A 6,388-nucleotide genomic window follows, 5' to 3' on the forward strand; every position below is an offset into this window, starting at 1 on the left:
GGGTCTACCCTTCTAGATTTATCACATTCCCTCTGCTCTTGAGGTTGATTGCATGCTCTTCCCAATACATAGTCGCATTTTCTTCCCCGGACTTCCCTCCCATTGGTCACTCTATCTGAAATGTGTATCCTCTTCTATTTTTACCTCCCCAAACTCTACCCATTCATCAAATAAGACCTCATTCAACAATCGCTTCCTCCACAAAGCCTTCTGTTACCTCTCCTTGTGGAATCATCTTTTTCCTCTTAAGTGTCTAGAACATGTTGTTTACACTTCAGTTATGCAACAATCACAACCTGCCCTTCTTATTAATATGCAAGCTTTATGAAAGCAGGGATTTTTTTTTAATGAGATAATTCAGTCCCCGTAGAGACTGCCAAAAAGTGCCAATGCTGACTGTATTTCAAGTCATCATGGTGGGGTATCGGGAAGTTTTCAATTACCAGTGATTGTGCCTCGGATAAACCTCATTGGCTATGATACTGCCACTGCGCAATGCTAACAGGGATCATTTTTTATCCAATGTTTGTTTGCCACAGTAGTTAGTACAGTTAAATCAGTGCTTCCCAAACTATTTTTGAAAAAGAACCAGCTTTTTTTGAAAAAGCAATCTGTTGCAGATGAGGATGTTTGTAAAACACAATCAAAGGCTGGGCACGGTGGCTCACACCTGTAATCCCAGCACTTTGGGAGGCTGAGGCGGGCAGATCAAGAGGTCAGGAGATCGAGACCATCCTGGCCAACATGGTGAAACCACATCTATAGTAAAATACAAAACAAAAATAAAAAAATAAAAATAGCTGGGTGTAGTGGTGCACACCTCTAGTCGCAGCTACTTGGGAGGCTTAGGCAGGAGAATCGCTTGAACCTGGGAGGTGGAGGTTGCAGTGAGCCAAGATCACACCACTGCACTCCAGCCTGGGCAACAGAGCAAGTCTCTGTCTCAATAAATAAATAAATAAAATCGAATGATTAGAAAAATGAAATAAAAATACAGGCTAAAATACAAGCCCAAATGTCTCTCTTTTTTTTTTTCTTTTTCTTTTTTAAGATGGAGTTTTGCTCTTGCTGCCCATGCTGGAATGCAATGGCATGATCTTGGCTCCCTGCAACCTCTGCCTCCCAGGTTCAAGCAATTTTTCTGCCTCAGTCTCCCCAGTAGCTGGGATTACAGGTGTGCACCACTACACCCTGCTTATTTTTGAATTTTTAGTAGAGATGGGTTTCTCCATGTTGGCCAGGATGGTCTCGATCTCCTGACCTCAGGTGATCCACCCACCTCCGCCTCCCAAAGTGCTGGGGGATTATAGGCATGAACCACCACGCTTGGCCTCCAAATCTCTCTTTATGATAGTCAACAGACATACATTTATTCTCTCAAAGTCCTGCAAATATGTCTAAACACTTAGTTTCCATACTCTTCTTGTTTCCCACTGGTAAAAATAGCTCAAGGATGGGCCCAGGTTGATGGGCCACATATTGAGTAACCTGTCATTACCTGCTGCTATATAAACATGTTGGTTAAATAAGTTAATCCATGGACCAGAGAAATGTTTTACAACAGTTTTTTTCAGTTATTGTTTGTTTCAGCGTCCATTTTTTAAGAATATAGGACAATCAATTAATACACTATCATGAAATTTGCTCACATTGTTTGCTGATTTGTGAATCTTATTTGGATTCATTTAAATAAACTGAAAAATCCAAATATGATTTTCCTTTTGAAAGTGAAAAGCCTGAGCAGGGCTGGGTGGGGTAGCTCATGCCTATATAATCCCAGCACTTTGGGGGGCCAGGGTGGACAGATCACTTGAGCTCAGGAGTTCGACACTACCCTGGCCAACATGAAACCCCATCTCTACTAAAAATACAAAAATTATCTGGCTGTGGTGGCACACACCTGTAGCCCCAGCTACACAGGAGGCTGAAGTAGGAAGATCACCTGAGCCCGGGAGGCAGAGGTTGCCGTGAGTCGAGATCACACCCTTGCATTCCAGTCTAGATGACACAGTGAGTCCTATCTCAAAAACAAAAACAAAAAATACCCCTGCAAAGTTGATGGGAAACTTGCTACATGCCAGAAGTTCAGAGAGTTTCCCTATTGAATTAAAAAATGAAAACTCACTACTAGGCTTATTGTTCCTCCTTAAACAGTGTTATTTTTTTTTAATTCAAAGTCAAAGAGATATATATCATACAATTTACATGTTTAGTCATAAATTACACTGAAAGTTTGTTAAATCACATCTAGGAAATTTAAGTAAACTCAAGTAAGTAAATTAACTGCTGAGTTAATTAAGTTGTTAATTAGTTAATTAACTGTTACAGTTTTAAGTGATGCCATTAACAAACTGACACAAATTTCAGTTTTACTTTCCTATATTTAGAAGACCTTCATGGAACTCATGGAACTGTAAAAGCTGGAGGGCTAATTCTTTTCACAGAGTTTCCAACCAAATACTAATATATTTATAATAAGATTTTTATTATTTAGGGTTGAAGGCACTTTAAAGCAATTTGTCTAATTGCCTTTTTTTTCTTTTTTTGGGGGGCGGTTCTTAAATTAGGGGGAACTCTTCATTTACTTTTAAAAATATAAAATACAATATGTTAGTGAAATAAACATGCAAATATTCATAATGAATAGCCAGTTTGATATATGTCATTACTTTTGTTTGGGTATTGTTTTTAGCCATGAAGGTTTTGGAAAGGTAGACTGTAGTTATTTGCTATGGAACAAACCATCTTAAAACCTGATGGCTTGAAATAATAGCAGTCATTTATTTGGTCTATGGATCTGCAAGTCGGGCAGGCTGGGTGGAGACAGCTCATGTGTCCTGATACTGATTGGGTGATCCACTTCTAAGATGGTTCCCCACATGGCTTTTGGCCTGGAGCTCAGCCAGGGCTGTCTCCTGGGGCCTCGTTTCCTCTCCTCATGGTTCTTTCTGTGGGCTGCTTGGGCTTCATCATAGCGTAGCAGCAGGCTTCTAAGAGTGAGTTCTTAGGAGGTCTGGACAGAAGCTGACAGGCTTCTTAGGACCTAGCCTCAGAACTCACAGAACATCACAACTGCAATGTTATATTGGTGAGGCAAGTCACCAAAACCTGCCAAGATTCCAGGGAAAGGAAATGACTCCACTTCCCAGTGGGAGAAGTAACAAAGATCTAAAGATGTAATTCAGTTTGGTAAGTTAAGGAAGACTTGTAAACTCACATAGTACGCTCTGATACTGAAAAAGACAGAGGTGTTTTGTTTGTTTGTTTGTTTTGAGACACAGTTTTGCTCTTGTCGTCTAGACTAGAGTGCAATGACGCAATCTCAGCTTACTGCAATCTCTGCCTTCCGGATTCAAGCAATTCTCCTGCCTCAGCTTCCTGAGTAGCTGGAGTTATAGGCACTTGCCACCACGCCCAGCTAAGTTTTTGTATTTTTAGTAGCGATGCGGTTTCACCATGTTGGCCAGGCTGGTCTCGAACTCCTGGCCTCAAGTGGTCTGCCTGCCTCGGCCTCCCAAAATTCTGGGATTATAAGCATGAGCCACTGCGCCTGACCAAGAGGGAGATTTATAATGTTTTCTTACTTAAGGCTGCCCCACAGTGAGCTGAATGTTAAGTTAATCCCACCAGCAGATAATGTAGTAGAAGACAAACTGGATTTGGACAGAAGATCTGGTTTTACACTGAGGTTCCATTGTACTATTTGAGAAGCTTTTGAGAAAGCTATTGACCTTTCTAAGATTCTGTTTCCTCATGTTTAAAATGATGATAATACCTCACTTATTTCCGTACATCCCAGAGTCTTTGAGTTCAAATAAATTACTGTATGGAAAAGTATACTTTAGATTAAAAAATAAATTATCTATGTATGACTAGGTTTTCTTACCACTGGAATATACCCATTGTACTCTCTTCCTCATACTTGCCTGCTGTTACATTTATGTTCCATCTTTGTTCGTGTACATAAGTAACCCCAAATTCTTGAGCTACTGTTTTCACCTAGAACTCTGGCCTCAGACAGTTTGCTTATACGTTGGGAGGATGGAACCAGGAATGTAGGAGAAAGGGCATTTCCCCACTGCTGGAAGTTTAGACTTTGAGAGGAGGTAGATTTGGGGAGGTATACGTACATAAGCTGTGTTAAGATGGTACCTGTGAAAGACAGGTGGATCATGAGGTCAAGAGATCAAGACCATCCTGGTCAACATGGTGAAACTCTGTCTGTACTAAAAATAGAAAAAATTAGCTGGGCAGGGTGGTGCATGCCTGTAATCCCAGCTACTCAGGAGGCTGAGGCAGGAGAATTGCCTGAACCCAGGAGGCAGAGGTTGCAGTGAGCCGAGATCACGCCGTTGCACTCCAGCCTGGGTAACGAGCGAAACTCCGTCTCAAAAAAAAAAACAAGAAAGAAAAGAAAGAAAGAAAGCTAATGGTTGCACATAATATAGGAGACATAGGCCAGGCGTGCTGGCTCACGCCTGTCATCCCAGCACTTTGGGAGGCTGAGGCAGGTGGATCACGAGTTCAGGAATTTGAGACCAGCCTAGCCAACATGGTGAAACCCCATCTCTACTAAAAATACAAAAAAAATTTAGCCAGGTGTGGTGGCAGGTGCTTGTAATCCCAGCTACTTGGGAGGCTGAGGCAGGAGAATTGCTTGAACCAGGAAGGTAGAGGTTGCAGTGAGCCAAGATGACCCCATTGCACTACAGCCTGCCCAACAGACCAAGACTGTCACGAGAGAAAGAAAGAAAGGAAACTGGAGGCAAGTTACCCTGGGCTGTCAGTCAGCTTCATTTTGCCCCCTGCCTAGTGCATCTTGTGCTCTCGGGTGCAACCGATTGGCAAAAATTGATAATATGATCTTGACTGATATTTCTAAAAGCTCACAACTACGGAGTTGAGTGTGGACAGTATGTACTCTGTAGAAGTGGAATTCTACTCATGGTAGCAACACCCATGTGAGCTTGAGCTGGCATCTGATACTAATGTACTGGGTAGTGTGTGGCTTGAAGTGGAGAAAGGGAGTGAATAAAACAAGTGTTCCACATGCGTCTAAAACATAGTTGTAACAACTGAACAGCACTTTTCCAAAGCAAAAGATCTTTGCAATATACATAAATTACCGGTTATCTGGACCAGTCAGAAAATAAGGCTAGGATTTTTTTTTTTTTTTTGGACAGGGGTTCCCTCTGTCACCCAGGCTGAAGTATGGTGATCATGTCTCACTGCAGTCTTGACTTCCCAGGCTCAGGTGATTCTCCTGCCTCAGACTCCTTAGTAGCTGGGACCACGCACCACCATGTCCAGCAAATTTTTGTAGAGATGGGATTTTGCCATGTTACCTAGACTGGTCTTGAATTCCTAGGCTCAAGCGATCCTCCTGCCTCGCCCTCCCAAAGTACTAGGCACTGTGCCTGGCCAGATTACATTTTGCGGGAAACACTGTTGATTGTCTACTCTACTCAATATCCAGTCTTTCCCTCTTTCTCAGTAACAAGAACTCAAGATTGTTGAATCTGGTGCTTAGCTATAAAATGATGTTTTTAGATATTTTTACAGATAAGAGCACAAATTATAAAGTATGCAGAGGTCACCAGGTGGGGCTTTCCGATAAAGTATTTCTTTTCTTTTTCTTTCTTTTCTTCTTTTTTTTTCTTTTTTCAGCCGCTCTGTGGCCCAGGCTAGAGAACAATGGCGAGATCTTGGCTCATTGCAACCTCCGCCTCCCAGGTTCAAGCAATCACCTGCCTCAGCCTCCTGAGTAGCTGGGACTACAGGTGCGTTCCACCACAGCTGGCTAATTTTTTTTTTTTGTATTTTTAATAGAGACTGGGTTTCACTGTGTCAGCCAGGATGGTCTTGGTCTCCTGACTTTGTAGTCCACCCATGTTGGCCTCCCAAAGTGCTGGGATTACAGGCAAGAGCCACCGTGCCTGGCCTCCAGTAAAGTTTTTCTAAGGGGCCTGAATTGACTGGGAAGCACATGGTTATTTATTTTCATCCTGCATTGAATGCTAAGGTAATAGTTGGAGTTGCAGCAGCCATCTTGTGACTTTGAAGCAAGCTTGAGGATGGAAGTCATAAAGTAAGGTTGTTGGACAGAAAGAACTTGCATCCCAGATGAACCTGGCATTGCTATTCTATCTCCAGACTGCCTATCTCTGTGAGGAAGAAAAAAACAAACAAAAAACCCAAACACCTCTTTTGTCTTAACAGTGTCATTTTTGGTTTCTGTTACTGGTTGCCAAGATAAATTTTTTCTTCAGGATATTACATGTAGCAAAGTTATCTCAACACTATGGAGATCACAAACTTACTTTAATTTGTGTATATTTTAACTTCTTGTTTCAGATTTGATGAAAGCTAAATTAGAAGAGTTCTTATG

General features: G+C 41.8%; 1 non-coding gene across 1 annotated transcript; it reads right to left on the bottom strand.

Moving 5' to 3' along the window:
* Positions 1-361: 361 nt before the first annotated feature.
* Positions 362-500, bottom strand: LOC118147952 (U4 spliceosomal RNA). Its single transcript, XR_004734660.1, has one exon. It is a non-coding gene; the product is annotated as a U4 spliceosomal RNA (small nuclear RNA).
* Positions 501-6,388: the final 5,888 nt, after the last annotated feature.

Source organism: Callithrix jacchus, chromosome 1 (assembly GCF_049354715.1).
Source record: "Callithrix jacchus isolate 240 chromosome 1, calJac240_pri, whole genome shotgun sequence".
NCBI classification, from domain to species: Eukaryota; Metazoa; Chordata; class Mammalia; order Primates; family Cebidae; genus Callithrix; species Callithrix jacchus.